This window comes from Bubalus bubalis, chromosome X (assembly GCF_019923935.1).
Source record: "Bubalus bubalis isolate 160015118507 breed Murrah chromosome X, NDDB_SH_1, whole genome shotgun sequence".
In the NCBI taxonomy this organism is placed as follows: domain Eukaryota; kingdom Metazoa; phylum Chordata; class Mammalia; order Artiodactyla; family Bovidae; genus Bubalus; species Bubalus bubalis.
In genome coordinates this window covers 85,613,366-85,635,651 of record NC_059181.1, presented here as the reverse complement: position 1 = coordinate 85,635,651, position 22,286 = coordinate 85,613,366, and positions in this window count along the sequence as shown.

Sequence of the window (22,286 nt, the reverse complement as noted above, 5' to 3'; positions counted from 1 at the left end):
ACATCCACAACTGAGCATCATTTCTGCTTTGGCCAGCCTCTTCATTCTTTCTGGAGTTCTCAGCTCTTCCCCAGTAATATATTTGACACTTTCTGACCTGGGGGCTCATTTTCCAGTGTCATACTGTTCTGCCCTTTCATAAATTTCATGCAATTCTTGCAGCAAGAATACTGGAGTGAGTTGCTATCTTCTCCTCCAGTGAATCTCATTTTGTCAGAACTCTCCACTATGATCCATCCTTTTTCGGGGGCCCTGCACAGCATGTCTCATAGCTTCATTGAGTTACACAAGCCCCTTCACCATGACAAGGTTGTGTGCTTAAGAAATAGTCATGAGGATTTAAAGAGAAAATATTTATAAGGAGCTTGAAACATTATAGGTCCTTATGGAATGTTTTCATCAGCTCCTTCCCATTCTCAAGTATCCCATGAATGGCTCCCTCAACAAAAGTATATGGAGATTTAGTGAGAACTCCCATAGTTTCTGGGGGCTTCCCAGGTGGCTCTAGTGGTAAATAACCCACCAGCAAATTCAGGAGATGTAAGAGATGCAGGTTTGATCCCCGGGTTGGAAAGATCCCCTGAAGGAGGAAATGGCAACCCACTCCAGGATTCTTGCTTGGAAAATCCCACTGACAGAGGAGCCTGGCAGGCTAAAGTCCATGGGGTCACAAAGAGTTGGACACAACTGGAGTGACTTAGGTCCAGTTACATGTACCCATAGTTTCTACTTCAGAATGTTTGACTTTCTCTTCTCTTTCTTACTATATTCTGTCTTTATGAAAAAAAAAATTCTTTTCTTCTTGCCATGGCTGATTCTTTTCATACCTGTATTTTGTCTTCCCATCTTTTCCCCCTCCCTCTTTATGACCCTTCTTGAATGCATTTTCAAACCTTTCCTTTCAGTTGGGTTCTTCTCTGCTGGGGACAAGTATGCACATGCCTCCATTACCATAAAATACCTTCCTTCAACCCTACTACATACTCCAGCAACAGCTTCATCTATCTCCCCTATCAAATTTCTTAAGTCTTGTCGCTTTTTCTGTTTCAACCTACATGCAATTTGACTTCCACTTTCATTTCTAACTAGAGACTGAACACAGGATGGTTAATAAATCCCCTTTCTAACCAAATCCAAAAATACATTTTTAGTCCTCCTCATTCTTGATTCCTTTGCAATGGACTTCGATGAAAAGAGCACAGACTCTGGATCAAAACCAATGTGGTTTTGGATTAAAATCCTAGATGTGCAACCATGTAATTTTTCAGCTGCAGGTTTTTTTCATCTTTAAAAGATGTTGGTAATAATATTTGGTTTGCCAAGAGTTGGTAAGCTTTAGAAACAATGGATGTAAAATACATGGTATATACTAGACACTATTGAGTAATTTGCCTCTACCTTCTGTGATTGATTTTTAAAATCTCTTTTGCTGAATCTTCCTCCTTTTGAATCCTTAAAAAGATTTGCATAGCCCAAGATTTTGCCCTTGAATCTCTTCTTTCATCACACTTAACCTTCCCAGAATGTTACCTACTTCTAACTCTTCAACTAATATGGATATCTGGATGACTTTTACACCTAGTTCTAGGTCTCTTATGCACACTGCTGTATTTAAAATGGATAACCAATAAGGTCCTGATGTATAGCACAGGGAAGGCTGATCAATGTTATGTGGCAGCCTGGATGGGAGGTGAATTTGGGGGAGAATAGATATATGTGTATGTATGGCTGAGTCCCTTTGCTGTCCACCAGAAACTATAACAACATTCTTAATCAGTTATACTCCAATATAAAATAAAAAAATTAAAAGAAACTTCTTATAAATGTCTCACATACATTTCTGACTTAAAGGTACCTTCTAGTATATATTTTCTGTGATTCTCCTTTGGAGGTAAATGAGAACAGAGTTTGGGAGGGCCATGGACAGGGAGACAACTGAAGTAGGGTGCTGAATTCTAGGCTGATGAGTTTAACTTGATAAAGTCAGCAGACTAAAGGAGTTCTGAGAAATGGAGTAACACAAAGAGGGTTACAGAGGATGAGATGGTGGGATGACATCACTGACTCAATGGACATTAGTTACAGCAAATTGGGAGATGGTGAAAGACAGGAAAACCTGGTTGTGCTGCAATCCATGGGTTCACAAAGAGTCGGACATGACTTACTGACTGAACAACAACAATGATTTAAATTTAGCATCTGTGAGAGTTGCACTGGAGCAAAGAGAAGCTAGGGCAAGGAAGCCATTTGAAAAGATATTATGATAGTCTTGATATTACTTGATGTCATTTTAGAAAGAAAAATTAAGCTGCAACCTAAGGAATTTTGCAGAGAAAGAATTAGAAAGACTTGGCAATATATTGGATGTAGTATAAATTTGAGAAAAATAAAAAGCATTTCACAGTTTCAGGGATAAGACACTGGAAAGCTAATGGTGTTGGTGTTGGTGGTGGTGAGATTAGGAGGAATTCTTGTTTTAAAAAGGATCCTGAGAATGAGAAGGGAGAATTATTAAAATTTTGACATATTAAATTTCAGGGGACAGTAGGAAAGCTATAGAAAAAATATCTTGTGGGCAACTGGACCTAGAATACAGAAAAGAAAATAAGAAGCTAGTGTTAGTCAGTGCTGATTCTGGATACATTAGATTCATTTGTATACAAGGAGTAGCCAAAATCAGAAGAATAGGTTAGCTCCCCTAATGGAGTGAGTACAAAGGGGAATGGATGGGGGCAAGAACTGAATTTTTGGAGACAGACAGAGGAAGTAAGTGGGAGGAAGGAGGAGAGCTGGATGAGCCAGAGACAGACAATTCAGAAACATAAAAGGAGAAGCAGTGTGAGAGAAATGTACTGACTTTCACACTAATCTTTGATCCCTGACTGACTTTTCCATTTTGAACCAGCTCCCTTTTACTCCCCGACCTGGTCCCAAGCTTTTCTTTCCATCTATTGTTTAGCTGGGCTTCCTGGGCCTCAGGGTCTAATTATTATTCCTGCTGTTGAAATCACTCTCAATTAATGCTTCCCTGCACCCATCAGCTATTGATATTAACTCTTCTGTCCTAAGTAGTTAATACAGTCAAGAATATTCATTTATAAGAAACATACAGGAGGTGCTATCTTTGCTAATTTGGTAAGTAATGCTGATGAACTGGAGTACAATAGCAGAGGTTCTTTCCCAATAGGGTGGTCTGTAGGAACAAATACAGATGTTCCAGTACACATTTATTTGTTTACAGTGAATGAAATATCACATTCTTATTAAGGCTTTATTGTGTATCCAGCTACCCCAAGCAAATAAGAATATTGTGAGCAAATTAATACATAATATGAATAATGAGAGTAACATATTCTAGATTTATGTGCACTCTTTTCCTATTTTTAAAAGAATTCTTTCCTCAACATACATCTTGCCTCCCCCATTCCCCCATTTTCTTGTTATATACTCAATCATATCTTTTTTATTTCACATGCTCACATTCTAAAAACATCCATAAGTACTCTTCTACATTGCACTAACTTGTACACAGACGCTTCTATTCATATGTTTTTATACTTTTCTCCAACTTGAATATTCAAATCAACAAAGAAATGTCATCAACAACCCAACATAATTCAATCATTTATACTTTTCCATCTTTGTATCTCTAATAACATTTTGCTAATGGAGGGTGTAAAATAGAGATCTAAAATAGAGATATTGTCTTTGATTCAAAATTGGTATTTTCTACTGGAGTTACATCATGGGAAACGCTGGGCTGGAGGAAGGACAAGCTGGAATCAAGATCACTGGGAGAAATATCAATAACCTCAGATATGCAGATGACACCACCCTTATGGCAGAAAGTGAAGAGGAACTAAAAAGCCTCTTGATCAAGATAGCGAAAGAGGAGAGTGGAAAAGTTGGCTTAAAGCTCAACATTCAGAAAACTAAGATGGCATCCGGTCCCATCACTTCATGGCAAATAGATGGGGAAACAGTGGAAACAGTGGCTGACTTTATTTTTCTGGGCTCCAAAATCACTGCAGATGGTGATTACAGGCATGAAATTGAAAGACGCTTACTCCTTGGAAGGAAAGTTATGACCAACCTAGACAGCATATTAAAAAGCAGAGACATTACTTTGCCAATAAAGGTTCGTCTAGTCAAGGCTATGGTTTTTCCAGTGATCATGTATGGATGTGAGAGTTGGACTGTAAAGAAGGCTGAGCACCGAAGAATTGATGCTTTTGAACTGTGGTGTTAGAGAAGACTCTTGAGAGTCCTTGAACTGCAAGGAGGTCCACCAGTCCATCCTAAAGGAGATCAGTCCTGGGTGTTCATTGGAAGGACTGATGTTGAAGCTGAACCTCCAATACTTTGGCCACCTCATGCAAAGAGTTGACTCATTTGAAAAGACCCTGATGCTGGGAAAGATTAAAGACAGGAGGAGAAGGGGATGGCAGAGGATGAGATGGTTGGATGGCATCACCGACTCGATGGACATGGGTTTGGATGAACTCTGGGAGTTGGTAATGGACAGGGAGGCCTGGTGTGCTGTGGTTCATGGGGTCACAAAGAGTTGGACATGACTGAGCGACTGAACTGAACTGAACTGAACCTGGAGTTTTTACTTTATTATGGGCCTGAAACCCACTCCAGTGTTCTTGCCTGGAGAATCCCAGGGATGGCGGAGCCTGGTGGCTGCCATCTATGGGGTTGCACAGAGTCGGACATGACTGAAGTGACTTAGCAGCAGCATGGGCCCGAAACTTTTTGAATGCCTTTATTTTTTCATCTGATTACTCAAGCAATATATATATATACATAGTAAGAATATTAAAATTTTGAAAAATATAATAACCAAACATACCCTGCAAACATGACAGAGTAACTGGCAATGGACTTGCCCTTCTGCCATAAACAACAATAAAACTAGAAAAAGTATTTAAGGACACTATATTCAGGAACTAGACAATAGGTGGTATAGGAATATGAACCTTGAGAGAGGGAGACTAATGAAGAGAGCCTCACATTCTCCCATCTCTCTGCCTGGGGACAATTTTCCAGCAATGGCACAGAGACTCAAGTTTGTGAGAGGGTTTTCTTTAGGTATTCGACTTAGGCCTGAATTGTGCAAGTGCAGAATAAGATGCCATGAGACCTAGCAGACTGTGGCTGTCAGAGGTGAGCAGAATGAAGATGAGCAATTGTTAGCAGAATGAAGATTGTAGAGGTGACATAATGCAGGGAGATATTAGAATTCAATTCTAGCCAGAATGGAGAGAAATTGTTAAAACCTAGGTACCAGAAGGGCCTTGCCTTAACAATAAATAGCATTGGGCTACTCTAGACACATAGAGTATTATAACAAAGCTTAAAACCAAGACTCCACAGTATAAAGGAGAACCACTAGTAAATAAACTGAATATCAGAACAAAAGTCATCATTCTTTAATGGATGTAAAATCCAGACTTCTTAAAATGTCACGATATCTGGCATGCAATAAAAATATCACTAGACATGTGAAAAAGCAGGAAAATACAACCAAAATCAAGAAAAAAAATGCTGTCAATAGAAAACATCTCTGTGATGATCCTGATATTAGAATGATCAATCACAGATTTAAATCAATAATTTTTAAAATAGTCAAGGACATAAAGGAAAATGCTATTTTAAAGGACAAAAAAACAGGGATCCATAGCATAATGTAAGTTCTAGAAACAAAAAGCCCAAAAATATAACATGAAAAATAAGCTAGATGAATATAAAATCAGATTGAAGATGGCAGAAGGATAAGACTTGAAGATACCATAGAAATGACTCAATATAAATAATGGAGAGAAAAATGATTAGGAAGAAAATGAGCAGAGTTGTCAAGACCACTTAAAATCCCAGATTGGAGAAGAGAGGGAGAAAAGGGAGCAGAAAAAAATATTTTAAGAAATAATGATTGAAAATTTCTCAAATCTGGTGATATTCAGCAATCTATATAGATTAATGAAGCTAAGTGAAGTCAAAGAAGGAAAAAAAAATACAAAGACATCCACACCTAGTTTCATTACAATCAACCTGCCAAAAATATAAAATAAAGAGAAAATTTGAAAGCAGGTAAAGAAAAATGGCACATTACATACAGAGGGAAAACAATAAAAGAGCTGATATTTAATCAGAATAAATGGAGGCCAAATGTCTATGGAATGGTATGAATAAAAATAAAAAACCTATCAACCCAGAGTCTGACACCCATCAAAAAATAATCTTCAAACATGAAGGTAAAAAAAAAATACACATTTGGATAAACGAAAGCAAAGAGAATTTGTCTCCAGTGGATCTTCATTATAAGAAGTATTAAAAGGAATTTTTTTAAGGCAGAAAGCAAATGATATTAAATGTGAAAGCAAAGAGAATTTGTCTCTGGTGGATCTTCATTATAAGAAGTATTAAAAGGAATTTTTTTAAGGCAGAAAGGAAATGATATTAAATGTATATTTAAACAGGAAGAAATAAGGAACACCACAGTGATAATGAATGAAATGTGTGGGAAAATATGAGACAAGTTTTTTTTTTATGTTTTATTAAACTTTCTTAGTCACTCAATTGTGTCTGACTCTCTGTGACCCCATGGTCTGTGGCTGGCCGGTCTCCTCTGTACATGGAATTTTCCAGGCAAGAATACTGGAGTGAATTGCCATTTCCCTCTCCAGAGGATCTTTCTGATCCAGGGATCCAACCTGGGTCTTCTGCATTGCAGGCAAATTCTTCACCATCTGATCCACCAGAGAAGCCCTGAGGAAAGGATGCTGCTGCTACTGCTGCTAAGTCGCTTCAGGCGTGTCCGACTCTGTGCGACCCCATAGACGGCAGCCCGCCAGGCTCCTCCATCCCTGGGATTCTCCAGGCAAGAATACCGGAGTGGGTTGCCATTTCCTTCTCCAATGCATGAAAGTGAAAGGTGAAAGTCAAGTCGCTCAGTCGTGTCCGACTCTTAGCGACCCCATGGACTGCAGCCTACCAGGCTCCTCCGTCCATGGGATTTTCCAAGCAAGAGTACTGGAGTGGGGTGCCTGGATATGTTCCTATAAAAACTTATACATAAGTTTATAGCAGCATTATTTTTTTTAACTTTAATTTTGTATTTGGGTATAGCTGATTAACAATGTTGTGATAGTTTCAGGTGAACAGCAAAGGGACTCGGCCATACAAATACATGTATGCATTCTCCCCCAAACTCCCCTTTCATCCAGGCTTATAGTAGCATTATTTGTAATAGATACAATCTGCAGAAGTCCAAATGTTCAACAGAGAAATGGATGGATAAGCAAATTGTAGTTTGTCTATACAAGGAAATATTAGTCAGGAAAAGAAGAACTTGAACTACTGATAACCCAAGAGCATGCTGCTGCTAAGTCACTTCAGTCATGTCTGACTCTGTGCGACCCCATAGACGGCAGCCTACCAGGCTCCCCCATCCCTGGGATTCTCCAGGCAAGAACACTGGAGTGGGTTGCCATTTCCTTCTCCAATGCATGAAAGTGAAAAGTGAAAGTGAAGTCGCTCAGTGGTATCCGACCCTCAGCGACCCCATGGACTGCAGCCTTCCAGGCTCCTCCGTCCATGGGATTTTCCAGGCAAGAATACTGGAGTGGGGTGCCATTGCCTTCTCCGACCCAAGAGCATAGACGAATCTCAAATAATCATTCTTAGTGAAAGAGGGAAGACAAAAAAGAGCATATTTTATTTATATCAAATTCTAGAAAATCTAATCCATAGTGACATACAACCAGCTGGTAGTTGCTTAGATGGAGGCAGGATGGTGGAAGAGGTAGGATGGTTTGATTGCAAAGAATGTGAGGAAACTTGTAGGGGTAATAGATGTGTTTATTTTCTGGATTGTGTTGATAGTTTCATGAGTGCATGAGTATGTCAAAACTTATCAAATTGTAAAATTGAAAAATGCACATTATTGTATGTTCATTATATCTAAATTCAGTTCAGTTCAGTCGCTCAGTCGTGTCTTACTCTTTGCGAACCCATGGACTGCAGCACGCCAGGCTTCCCTGTCCATCACCAACTCCCAGAGATTACTCAAATCATGTCCATCGAGTCAACAATGCCATAACCATTTCATCCTCTGTTGTCCCCTTCTCCCATCTTCAATCTTTCCCAGCATCAGGGTCTTTTTCAAATGAATCAGTTCTTTGCATCAGGTGGCCAAAGTACTGGAGTTTCAGCTTCAGCATCAGTCCTTCCAATGAATATTCAGGACTGATTTCCTTTAGGATTGACTAGTTGGATCTCCTTGCAGTCCAAGGGACTCTCAAGAGTCTTCTCCAACACCACAGTTCAAAAGCACCAATTCTTTGGTGTTCAGCTTGCTTTATAGTCCAACTCTCACATCCATACATGACTACTGGAAAAACCATGGCTTTGACTAGATGGACTTTTGTCAGCAAAGTAATGTCTCTGCTTTCTAATATGGTGTCTAGGTTGGTCATAGCTTTTCTTCCAAGGAGCAGGTGTCTTTTAATTTCATGGCTACAGTCACCATCTGCAGTGATTTTTGAGCCAAAAAAACAAAGTCTCTCACTGTTCCCATTATTTTCCCATCTATTTGCCATGAACTGATGGGAATGGATGCTATGATCTTAGGTTTCTGAATGTTGAGTTTTAAGCCAACTTTTTCACTCTCCTCTTTCACTTTCATCAAGAGGCTCTTTAGCTCTTCTTCACTTTATGCAGTGAGTGGTATCATCTGCATATCTGAGGTTATTGATATTTCTCCTGGCAATTTTGATTCCAGCTTGTGCTGGAATATCTTAATAAAGCTAGCTAAGAAAGAAATTTTAAAAACTCCTTGAAATGTTTACTTAAAATCTCTATATTTTAATCTTAAGAAAATTATGCTTCAATCAAGTTGATTTAATTTTAAAAATAGAAAAAAGAATTATAATCACTGTTGGCATTTAGGTATTATACCTTTTTGGTCTGTTTCCTGGGTACAAGCATAGAGAGGGATGCATATTTTATAGGCATATTATACGTATTTATTTAAATCTGGGTTTTCTCCCCATTCATCAAGAATCCATCTATTCCAATAGATATAAATTGGCCCAATCTTTTTAGTGGCTATATAAAACTCTATTGTATGTATGTATTATATTCAGTGGCTCCCCTACTTTTAACATTGGTTTATATTTTATTATTACATACAAAGCTGGGATGAACATCCTTATACATATATTCTTGCAAATTTTATATTATTTTCTCATAATAAATTATTCTAGTTGATTTCTATGTCAAAGGGCATTCTTTTATATTTCTTTTTAGGGCTTTTGGTGCATATTGTCAACTAGCCATCTATAAAGGGTTATAACAACTCATATCCTTGCTAGAAATATATGAGAGTGCCTATTTCCAGTCATCCTTGAGTATATTCAGGTTTTGTTTGCATATCTGATGTGTGAGAAGTGGCTATCTCATAGCTATTTTAAATTACACTTCTTTGAATAATATTGAGGATGTATATTAAAAATATTTTCAGCACTTGTATTTATTTTTTTGTGAATTTGTTTACATCCTTGTCCATTTTTTATTAAGGTTCTGTTTTCTAATTTATTTAATGCAACTATTTTAATAGTAAGGATATTAATCCCTTATCTGCCATGCATATTTCAAATATTTCCCTCTTTAGCTGTTCATCTTATCTTTTGACTAGTCTTTTGCCAATTAGAATCTGTTCATTTTATATTCTTAATATAATTTATATTTGCAGACTTTAAATTTTGTATTGAAAAACAGGAGTCATTTTATCATCTTGTGTCTTTCACATACATCATGTTGTACTTATTTGACATTCATAAAATGTAAGAATGCCTACCACTCTACATGTATAGCACTAAGAACAGTGCCTCAGTTAAGTTCAGTTCAGTCTCTCAGTTGTGTCTGACTCTTTGTGACCCCATGGACTGCAGCACGCCAGGCTTCCCTGTCCATCACCAACTCCCAGAGCCTACTCAAACTCATGTGCATTGAGTCAGTGATACTATCCAGCCAGCTCATCCTTTGTCATCCCCTTCTTCTCCAGCCTTCAATCTTTCCCAGCATCAGGGCCTTTTCAAATGAATCAGTTCTTCAAATCAGGTGGCCAAAGTATTGGAGTTTCAGCTTCAGCATCAATCCTTCCAATGAATATTCAGGACTGATTTCCTTTAGGGTGGACTGGCTGGATCTCCATGCAGTCCAAGGGACTCTCAAGAGTCTTCTCCAACACCACAGTTCAAAAGCATCAATTCTTCAGTGCTCAGCTTTCTTAATAGTCCAACTCACATCCATCCATGACTACTGGAAAAACCACAGCTTTGACTAGATGGACCTTTGTTGGCAAAGTAACGTCTCTGCTTTTTAATTTGCTGTCTAGGTTGGTCATAGCTTTTCTTTCAAGGAGAATGAGTCTTTTAATTTCATGGCTACAGTCGCCATCTGCAGTGATTTTGGAGCCCAAGCAAATAAAGTCTCTCACTGTTTACATTGTTTCCCCATCTATTTGCCATGAAGTGATGGGACCGGATGCCATGATCTTAGTTTTCTGAATGTTGAGTTTTAAGCCAACTTTTTAACTCTCCTCTTTCATTTTCGTCAAGAGGCTCTTCAGTTCTTCTTTGCCTTCTGCCATACTATACATGTAGAGCACTAGGAATAGTGCCTAGCATGTAGTAAGTATTCAATAAATTTTAGCTACTATTAATAATATTATTATTAAGTTAATAAGTGAGTCTGGTGATCTGGGGAATGAGATAGCTATATCAAACACAAAAATAAGGCTCCATATTGTGGTGTCTACCCAGAATGAGATATAAAGTTGACTTCATCCAAATATGAATCATCAATTCCTTCCTTTTGCTCACTTTACATGAAGACTGAATGGCTTGATCTTTGGGGCTGATATAAATCACCCATCAAGTCTAGTTGTTCATCCTCTATGCTTACAAATCTACCCTAAAGTTCCCTGTTGCTCTGACAATTCCAATAGAGTATTTTGGTGAAAGAAAGATTTCCTAATTGGTGAACCTGAGTGTGAAGAAGAAATTTTCTAGCATCTTATCTTTTCAACTCCTCTAGCTACAGGCCCATACAGAATGAAATGATGCCATAAACAAGAGCCTGCAGCAGCTGCCAAGCAGCTGAAGGACCCTGAGACCAGAGTGATACCAGGTGGAAAGAAGTTGTCTGATATTGAAAATGGTAGTATGTGATTGATAGGTGAAAATTATAATTGACCATCTCTCTCCAGCAGGGCAAAGAGTGGGTAGAGATGGGTTCTTATCATAATTACATTTGTGCTTGAGCCAAATTACATAGAGATGTTCAAAGCATCTATAGTCCATGAATTCACAGTGTGCCATAATGAACATAATATATTAACAGTCAATTTAATCATTTTATGAATGAGATTTGGGGGAAAGTATTACAGAAAGTAGATGCCTGGACCTAATATAGCATTTTAGTATTTAATCATAATCAGAAACTGTGCCTTATTTGGATCAGTGAAAAAAATAAAGTTAGCCATGGAAGACTAATGAAATTTGCATGAAAATTAAGACATGTGCTTAACTACAAACAACATTTATGTTTTTAAGGGGGTTGTATTATACAAATGTAAGATTTAAATACAAGAGAAAACAACCATATAGGTATCTCTTCTAAAAATATTGCCTCTTGGTCAGGGAGCCACTATAGTGTATCATAAAATCCAACTTGGTTATGCTGGTTTACATTGCTCCCATACCCTCAGCTCCCTACTTGAAATGCTAGTGTCACTCTTACCCTCTCCCCTCTTTTTTTGCTTCTCCTGGTAGATTCTGGGGAATTCTCAGAGGTTTCTGCATCTTCTGTTGTCAGCAGCAACTGTCCCTGCTGGTTTGGTTGAGAAATATAATAGTGTCTCACCACAAAAAGCTTGGAGAAGATTGGATTTAGACTGTAAATAAAAATAAGCTGCAAATGATCTTTAATTCATTTTCTATTTTCTTTGGATTTCTTCTTCTTTTTTTTTTTTTTTTTCAATAAGGATAAGGCCGATGAGATAGTATGAAAAGAACACGTGATGCTTCAGGAGCCTCTTGGACTCCATTATCCTTGATCTCTAGTTGCCTGTACCACTTAATGAAGATCATCCTCTCCCTTTTGAAATTTTGTGCTCTTGGTTTCCATGACACTGTATACTGTATTGTTCTTGACTTACTTCTCCCCCTGCCCCTTTCTATTTTTCTATCTTTGCTGATCTCCTTCAAAATCTTGCTTCCCAAATGTGTGTGCTTCAGTTCAGTCTTTGGCACTCTTTGAATACACACTGTGTCCACATTGTTTCAAATGCCACTGAAATGTGCAGGACTCCAAAATCTTCCCCAGGTCCTAGTATTTCTCCAAGCTCATTTCGTCTTCAAATCCCACTTGCTTGTTTCACCTAAACTCGATACATCTTGAAATAAGCTCACTACTTTTGCTATTCGTCATGTGAAGTAACTTTTCTTCTGATTGAATTATTTCTGTTAACGAGCTCTTTTTCCCATTACATAGTTGATGAAGCCTCTGGATCATCAACTTCTTTATCTGTCAGCCTTCTACACCCAGTCATTTATCAAGTCCTGTCTGTTCTTCCTTCCCAATTAGTCTCATATTCTCTATGCCTTTTACTTCCCACTGCCACCACCATACCTTACTATTTCACACCTTGTTTACTGTGCTGGTCCTTCTACTTCTTGTATTTATTTCTTCTAAACCACTTAAACAGAAGTCCAGGCTCATCTTCTTAACATGCCATTCTCATTGTGTCATTAAATGTCTGAATCTACTGTCTCTTTATTGAAATCCTAACTCATTATCTTGGCATTTAATCTTCCTAATCATTTAGTCTCAATTATCTTGTCCAAACTTATCTTCCATTATTTCTTAGAAGAATTTAACTCTGTTTTTTCCACATCTAGATTTTTATGCTATTGTTGCTGCATTTTAATTCTATATTGTTAATACCCTCCAAAGGATAATTATTGTTTCAGATAGTCAGTATTCATTTAGATTTACTCATGTGTTTACCACTTTTTTTTTTTGGCCACGCTAGACAGCATGTGGGATCTTAGTTCCCTGACCAGGAATCAGACCCGTATCTCCTACATTGGAAGCACGGAGTCTTAACCACTGGACTTCAAGGAAGTCCACAGATTTGCTACTTTCTTTTCTCTTCACTCCTTCTTCCTTTTTCCTGTATCATATCCTTTGGAATACCTTTAATTCTAGTTCACTCTTCTAAAGATGATTTAGTTTTCATTTGTTTGAAAAAGTGTTTTATCTTTATTTTAAATGATATTCTTGCTGACTACAGATTTCTAGGTGAGTAGTTATTTTTTAGCTAATTGAAGTTATTATTTCATTGTCTTCCTTTTTCCTCTGTTTTTGAGAAATCAGCCATTGTCTAATTCGCTTCTTTGAAAGTAATCTACCATTTTATTTTATTTTATTATTTTTATTACCCATTACACTATTTTATTATTGCATATAGTTAAGAAATAGTTATAATCTACCATTTTAAAATTTAGGATGCTTTCAAGATTACTTCTGTGTCTTTATTTTACTGCGATTTTACTGTGTTGTTTTCAGGTCCAGCTTTCTTTTTATCTTAGTTCATATTTCTAGGACATTTTTAATTCATTGATTATGTTTTTTCATTAGTTTAATGATATTGGCAAGTATTATTTTCTCTAATATTACCTCTGCCCCATTTTTTCTCTCCTCTTCTGGATTCCAATCAAACAAATGTCAAATCTTATCACTCTATCCTCTGTCTCTTATCCTCTCTTCTTTCTGTTTATTCTATCATTTATCTCTATGTACTGTATTCTGGATACTTTGTTTTGACTTATTTTAAGTTCATCAATTTCTCTTTAGCTCTGTATAATATGCTGTTATACCCGCCAAAGAGTTTCTAATCTTGACACTGAGTTGTTCTGTTCTAGAAGTATGTTTGGTGCTTTTTCATATCTGCTGTATTGTTTTTGTGGTTTTGTGTTCCATGCAGACTGCATTCATGCTGGTCTTTTACTTCTTAAATATAGTAACCATAGATATTTCTTAGTCTGTGCCTGATAAGCCACAAATCTGAAGTCCTTTGGGCTGGTTTCTGCTGTTTTTCTACCAGTTTATCCACATGATATATTGTTTTTATATGTGCCTGGTTGCCTTTGACCGTAGGCTGACAATTAGCTCTTAATAACTGTTAGCAAGAATAATTGAAGGTCAAGGATGATGGGACCCTCACCAGAGAAGATTTTTGATTCTTCTTCCAGGTGCCAGCGTGTATACCTGGGCTACCCTAGTAGCTCAGCTGGTAAAGAATCCACCTGCAATACAGGAGACCCCAGTTCAATTCCTGGGTTGGGAAGATCCCCTGGAGGAGGGCATGGCAACCCACTCCAGTATTCTTGCCTGGAGAATCCCCATGGACAGAGGAGCTGGGCAGGCTACTTTCCATGGGATCGCCAAGAGTCGGACATGACTGAGCGACTAAGCACTGGGTGCATTAGCAATTTGGAGACATGTTAACCTAGATTTATGGCTTGAGAGTGCCTGGGCTACTCAAGTACTGGGTTGCACATCCACGGAAGGGCAAGTGCAGTACTCCCTTTACCCTGAGGATGTAGCCTGTTGGGGTTTGAGCTTTCTGACAAAGGAAATTTATCAGAATCTCCACTTTGAGAAAGTATAGGGCTTTGAGTTCTGTTTTCCTCACCAAATGCCACTACAAAAACTACTACTCAATTTCACAGCTATTTATTTCAGATTGTCAAAAGATCTTAGGACAAAAGCAGCTTTTAATACTAGGCTTTCCTCTCTGGAATATTGCTTTCTCTGAGACTTTGAAAAAGCAATTCCTATCCAGTTAGTATTTTGATACTTTTAAGATGATTTCAAAATATTTCATCCTTCCTAACAGGGAGCCATCAGTAGGAATTACCTAGCCCACAATTATCAAAAGGAGAATTTCCTCTATGTTTTTTTTTTTTTCAGTGAAGACTTAAGCCAAACTGCCTTGTGCCCTTTTACTTGAAATGTGATCTGCATATTCGCAATTTCCAGCTCCTTTTTATGTTTAATTCCATTCTCTGCTTTTCCATTTAAACCACTCACCTGTCTGTCATTTGTCTCTTGTAATCTTACCCATTCATTGCTGCTGCTGCTGCTGCTGCTGCTAAGTCGCTTCAGTCGTGTCCAACTCTGTGCGACCCCATAGACGGCAGCCCACCAGGCTCCCCTGTCCCTGGGATTCTCCAGGCAAGAACACTGGAGTGGGTTGCCATTTCCTTCTCCAATGCATGAAAGTGAAAAGTGAGAGTGAAGTCGTTCAGTTGTGCCTGACTCTTAGCGACCCCATGGACTGCAGCCCACCAGGCTCCTCTGTCCATGGGATTCTCCAGACAAGAGTACTGGAGTGGGGTTACCCATTCATTAGGCTCTGTTAATTCTCACCTCCTCTATGTAGTCTTTCCTTGCTACTGATTACAATGAATTATCCTATGAGATATTAAGAGAACTCTTTACTGAACCTACTCCTTTGTCACATATATATAGTGCCTTTTGTTCACTGAATTTCATTTACCCCAAGATATTCTGATTTCAGAAAAGTTAACATGAGAAAAAGCACATACTAAAATGGATGAAATTTGATTTTTTTATTAATTGTATCATTTCTTATGTACATGTCTAGATAGTAAGCTGCTCAAAGACAGAATCTGTGTCTTAGACTTTTCTGTAATCCTTTGAAGTATATGTCACACGTTTTTGTTGTTTAGTCACTAAGTCATGTCCAACTCTTTGTGACCCTATGGAATATAGCCCTCCAGGCTCCCCTGTCCATGGAATTCCCCAGGCAAGAATATTGGAGTACCATTGCCTTCTCCAGGGGATCTTCTCAACTCAGGGATTGAACCTGTGTCTCCTGCATTGTTAGGCAAGTTCTTTGCCACTGAGCCTGGGTTCTAAATATTAATATATGTATCATTTGGTTTATTGATTCTTCCTGTGATTTAATTGGAAAGTTTAAAATTGTGGCTCTAGAATGATCTTTCATATTTCTTGGTTAGTGTTTTCTCCAACAGTCAGAAGGATGCTGGAGGAGAAAAAGAAAATCTTAATCTACTTAAAATCTTGTAAAATATCAATAACTATGTCATTATAGTGCTTCCCAGGTGGCACAGTGGTAAAGTATCCACCTGCCAATGCAGAAGGCATGGCTTTGATCCCTGGGTTGGGAAGATCCTCTGGAGAAGGAAATGGCTACCCACTCCAGTATTCTGGTTGGGAAATCCCATGGACAGAGGAGCCAGGAGGGTTATAGTCCATGGGGTCACAATGAGTCAGACATGACAGAGTGACTGAGCACCCATGCTGTTATAATTTTCAGCATTTTATGTAGCCTAATCTTTAAAAAAACTCCAAACTTTTAATTTTGAAATAATTGTAGATTCACATACAGTCACAAAAATCACAGAGGTTATATACCCAGGAGTGGAATTGCTGGGTCATATGGTAGTTCTATTTTTAGTTTTTTGAGAAACCTGCATACTGTTTTTTCACAGTGGCTGTGCCAGTTTATGTTCCTACCAACAGTATACAAGGGTTCCTTTTTCCCACATTCTTGCCAACATTTGTTATTTGTAGTCTTTTTGATGGTAACCATTCTGACAGATGTGAGATGATATCATATTGTGGTTTTTTTTTTTTTTTTAAATTTTATTTTATTTTTAAACTTTACATAACTGTATTAGTTTTGCCAAATATCAATTTGTATTTCCCTGATGATTAGTGATGTTAAATATCTTTTTATGTGCCTGTTGGCCATCTACATTTCCTTTTCAGAAAAATGTCTATTCATTTCTGCCCATTTCTAAGTGTTTTTTTTGATGTTGAGTTGTATGAGCTGTTTATATATGTTGGATATTAACTCCTTTTCAGTTGTATCATTTGTAAATATTTTCACCCACTTAGTAGGTTATCTTTTCATTTTGTCAATGGTTTCCTTTGCTGTGCAAAAGCTTTTAAGTTTAATTAGGTTCCATTTGTTTATTTTTGCTTTCATTTTCTTTGTTTGAGAAGTCGAATCCAAAATAAAATATTGCTGTGATTTATATCAAAGAGCAATTTGCCTGTTTTCCTTTAGGAGTTTTATGGTATCCAGTCTTATATTTAGGTCTTTAATCCATTTGAAAATATACATGTACACCAATGTTCATAGCAGCATTATTTGTAATTACCAAGATATGGAAACAAACTAAGTATCCATAAACAAATGATTGGATAGAGAAGATTTTATATATATATATCCATCCAATGGACTACTGCTACTGCTAAGTCGCTTCAGTCATGTGTGACTCTTTGTGACCCTATAGATTCTAGCCCACCAGGCTCCTCTGTCTATGGGATTCTCCAGGCAAGAATACTGGAGTGTGTTGCCAGCCCTCCTGCAGGGGATCTGCATGACCCAGGGATCGAACCCATATCTCTTATGTCTCCTGCATTGGCAGGCAGGTTTTTTACCAGTAGCACCACCTGGGAAGCCCAATGGACTACTATTCAGTCATAAAAAAGACTGAAATTCTGCCACTTGCAGCAACATGGATAGACTTGGAAGGCATTATGCTAACTGAAATGAGTCAGACAAAGAAAGACAAATACTGCGTGATATCATTTATATGTGGAATCTAAAAAAAAATACAACAAACTAGTGAATATAACAAAAAAGAAACAAGACTCACAGATTTAGAGAATGAACTAGTGGTTACCAGTGGGGAAAGAGAGATGGGGGAGGGGGCAATATAGGGGAAAGGGATTAAGAGGTGCAAATTATTAGATATAAAAGAAGCTATAAGAATATATTGTACAACATGGGGGACATAACAAATATTTTTAACAATTATAAATAGAGTATGACCTTTAAAAATTGTGAGTTACTATATTGTACACTTGTGACTTATATTATACGTCAACTACACTTCAATAGAAGAATGCAGAGGGATCCCAAATACTTTTTTCTCAGTTTCCCTCAATGGTAATATTTTGTATAACTATACTACAGTATCACAACTAGAATATTGACATTGACACGGTTAGTTCCATCACCACAAAAATTCACTATGTCACGCTTTTATAATCACAACCACATTTTTGCTGCCTGACCATACTTAAGCCCTGGACACCATTAATCTATAATCATTTGAGTTAACATTTGAATAATTTATGAGAATTAAACCAGTGTTCACTTTGGTTTTTGCCTATGAATGTCCAATTTCTCCAACAGCATTTGTTAAAGACAAATTTTCTTGTACTGAATTGCTTTTTCTCCTTTGTCAAAAGTTAGTTTAGTATATGTATGTTACATCTGGGTTCTTTACATATGAATTCATGTATGTGTCTTCCCCTAAACTGGTTCCATACAGTTTTGATTACACTAATTATACAAGTCTTAAAACCATATAGAGTTACTCCTCTATTTTATTCTACTCTTTCAAAATTGTTTTAGCTTTCTAGTCCTCTTGATTTTCCATATAAATTTTAGAATAATCTTTCCTATATCTACAAAAAAAAACTTACTGAGATTTTGATGATAATCTTATTTATTAATTTGGGAAAAATTGATATCTTTACTATGCTGACTTTTTCAGTCTGTTCAGTTCAGTTCAGTTCAGTCACTCAGTCATGTCCGACTCTTTGCAACCCCATGAATCACAGCACGCCAGGCCTCCCTGTTCATCACCAACTCCCAGAGTTCACTCAAACTCACGTCCATCGAGTCAGTGATGCCATCCAGCCATCTCATCCTCTGTCGTACCATTTTCTTTCTGCCCACAATCCCTCCCAGGATCAAAGTCTTTTCCAATGAGTCAACTCTTCGCATGAGGTGGCCAAAGTACTGGAGTTTCAGCTTTAGCATCATTCCTTCCAAAGAACAGTATTAATCTCCATTTATTAAGATATTTTTTATTTCCTTCATCAGTGTTCTCTAATTTTCACATGCAAATCCTGTACATGTTTTTTACATTTATAAACGATTTATTTTTTAATTAAAAAATTTTTTTGGATGTGCCAAGCAACTTGTGTGATCTTAGTTCCCCAACCAGGGATTGAACCTGAGCCCTTGGCAGTGAAAGCATGGAGTCCTAACCACTGGACAGCCAAGGCATTCTATTTTTGACTAGTTATAAACATTATGGAATATTCATTGGAAGGACTGATGCTGAAGCTGAAACTCCAATACTTTGATGCGAAGAACTGATTCATTTGAAAAGACCCTAATGCTGGTAAAGATTGAAGATGGAAGGAGAAGGGGATGACAGAGGATGAGATGGTTGGATGGCATCACTGACTCAGTGGACATAAATTTGAGTATACTCCAGGGGACAGTGAAAGACAGGGAAGCCTCCAGGATGCTGCAGGCCATGGGGTTGCAAAGAGTCAGACATGACTACTTAGCAACTGAACAACATGGTCTACTCTGGGCTTCTCTTGTGGCTCAGATGGTAAAGAATTTGCCTGCAATGCAGGAGACCTGGGTTTGATCCTTGCATCAGGAAGATCCCCTGGAGAAGAGAACGGCTATCCACTCCAATATTCTTGCCTGGAGAATTACATGGATGGAAGAGCCTGGCAGGCTACAGTCCATAGGGTCTCAAAGTATGAGATACAACTTTTCATAGTCTACTTTGGTATATATTCTGTGGGCAGTTGAAAAGTGCATGTATTCTACTCTTGTCAGGTGGAGTGTTCTATAAATATGTCTAAGGTCCTTTTAGTTAATGATGTTGTTGAGATCTATAAATTAGCTGATTTTCTGTCTAGTTGTTCTATCACTTGTTGAGAGAATGGTTAAGTTTCCAGCTATAAATGTGAATTTGACTATTTCTCCTTCCAATTTTATTAAGGATCACTATGTCTTCTTGGTGGATTGATCCTTTAAATATTTTATGATGTCCATCTTTGCCCCTAGTAATTTATTTTGCCCTGAAGTTTATCTGATATATTCACTCTTACTTTACTTTTATTAATTTTTGTATGGTATATCTTTGCTCATCCATTTACTTTCTACCAGCCTATATTTTTAATACTAATTTCTTTTAAAGAGTGTATAGTTTGGCCATGCTTTAAATTCCAATTTGCCAATTCCTGTCTTTTAGTTGGTGTTGGTGTCATTAGACCATTTACATTTAATGTAAGTGCTGATATCTAGTTGAATAACTTGAATTATTTGTCCCTTATAGGCAAGATGTCATTTTTCTTGGCTCTTTGACAATTTAATTTGTTATTCATTTTTAGAAGTCGGACCATGATGTTTTGGTGTGGATTCTGTGGTACTATTTTGGTTTGAGGCTTGAAAATCTTCTTGAACCTGTAACTTTATGTCATGCAAAATGTGGCAAGTTTTCAACAATTATTTAAGTATTTTTTCAGTATAGTGCTCTTTCTCTTGTCTTCCAGGACCCCTAGGTACATGAATAGTAGATCTTTTGTTACTGTCTCACAGATCCCTAAGGCTGTGTTTAATTTTAAAATCTATTTTCTCTCTGTTGTTCAAATTGCATAATTTTAATTATGTTAGCCTCAGTTTTGCTACTTTTTTCATTTGTCCCCTCCATTCTGTTCTTGAGCTTATTAATTATGTTTTTTAAAATTTTATTTTGTTTATTGTCATTTCTTAGTTCTAAAATGTCCATTTTGTTCTTTTCTTTTATTGTGGTAAAATATATATCACAGAAAATTTACTGTTAGTGATATTTAATACATTCACAATGTTGTACAGCCATCACCATTATCTAGTTTCAGAACATTTTCATTACCCCAAGGAGAAATCTCATACCCATTAAGTAGTTACTTCCCATTCTTCTCTCCACCAAGTCCCAGCCAGCCACTAATATGCTTTCTGTCTCTATTGAGTTGCCTATTCTGGATATATCGTATAAATGAAATAATACAATAATAATATGTAGCCTTTTGTGTTTGGCTTCTATTGCTTAGCATATTTTCAAAGTTCATCCATGTTGTAGCATGTATAAGTACTTCATTTCTTCTAATAGTTGAATAATATTCCATTGTATCTCACATTTTGTTTACCCATTAATCAATTACGGACATGTGTGTTGTTTCTACCTGTTGGCTAGTGTGAATAATGCTGCTGTGAACACCTGTATATAAGATTTTTTTGAACATCTGTTTTCAGTTCTTTGGGGTATATATCCAGGAGTGGAATTGTTGAGTCATATAGTAATTCTGTGTTAAATTTTTGAGGAATTGTCAAAACAGTTTTTCATAGCAGCCTCACCTTTTTACATTCCCACCAGAAATGCATGAGGATTACAGTATCTTCACATTGTCACAATCCCTTGTAATCTTCTCTTTTATTATTATTATTTTTATAGCAAGCCTAGTGGGGGTGAAGTGGTATCTCTCTGTGACTTTGATTTACATTTCCCTAGTATCTTTTCATGTGCTTATTGGTCATTTCTATGTCTTCTTCAGAGAAGAAGTCCTTGATCCATGTTAATTGTTATATAAAGTGTTAAGCATATGCAACTTCATTATTTTGCATGTGGTCATCCACCCAGAATCATTAATTGAAGAAAGTATTCTTTTCCTATTGAATGGTCTTGGCACCTTCCTTGAAAGTCAGTTGACCATGTATTTGATGGTTTATTTTTAGTCTCTTTGTTCTATTCTATTGATCTATTTGTCTACCCTTATGCCTGTGCCACACTATTTTGATTAGGTTAGCTTCGTAATATGTTTTGAAATTGGTAAGTGTGACTCCTCCAACTTTGTTCTTTCTCAAGATTGCTTTGATATTTGAGTACCTTGTAATTCCATATGAATTTTAGCATAAACTTTTCCTTCTTGTGGGAAAAAAGCTATTGGGATATTGAAAGGTATTGCATTTGATGTGTGGATTGCTCTAAGTATTGAGATCTTAGTATTATCAAATCTTCTGGTTGATGAACACAGGATCTTTCCCCATTTATTTTGTTGTTGTTGTTGTTTAGTTACCAAGTTGTGTCCAACTCTTTTGCAACCCCATGAACTGTAGCCTGCCAGGGTTCTCTGTTCATGGGATTTCCCAGAGAAGAAAACTGGAGTGGATTGCCATTTCCTTCTCTAGGGGATCTTCCTGACCCAGGGGTAGAACCCACGTCTCCTGCATTGGCAGGTGGATTCCTTAGTGAGCCACCAGGGAAGCCTCTTCCAGTTATTCAAGTTTTATTTATCTT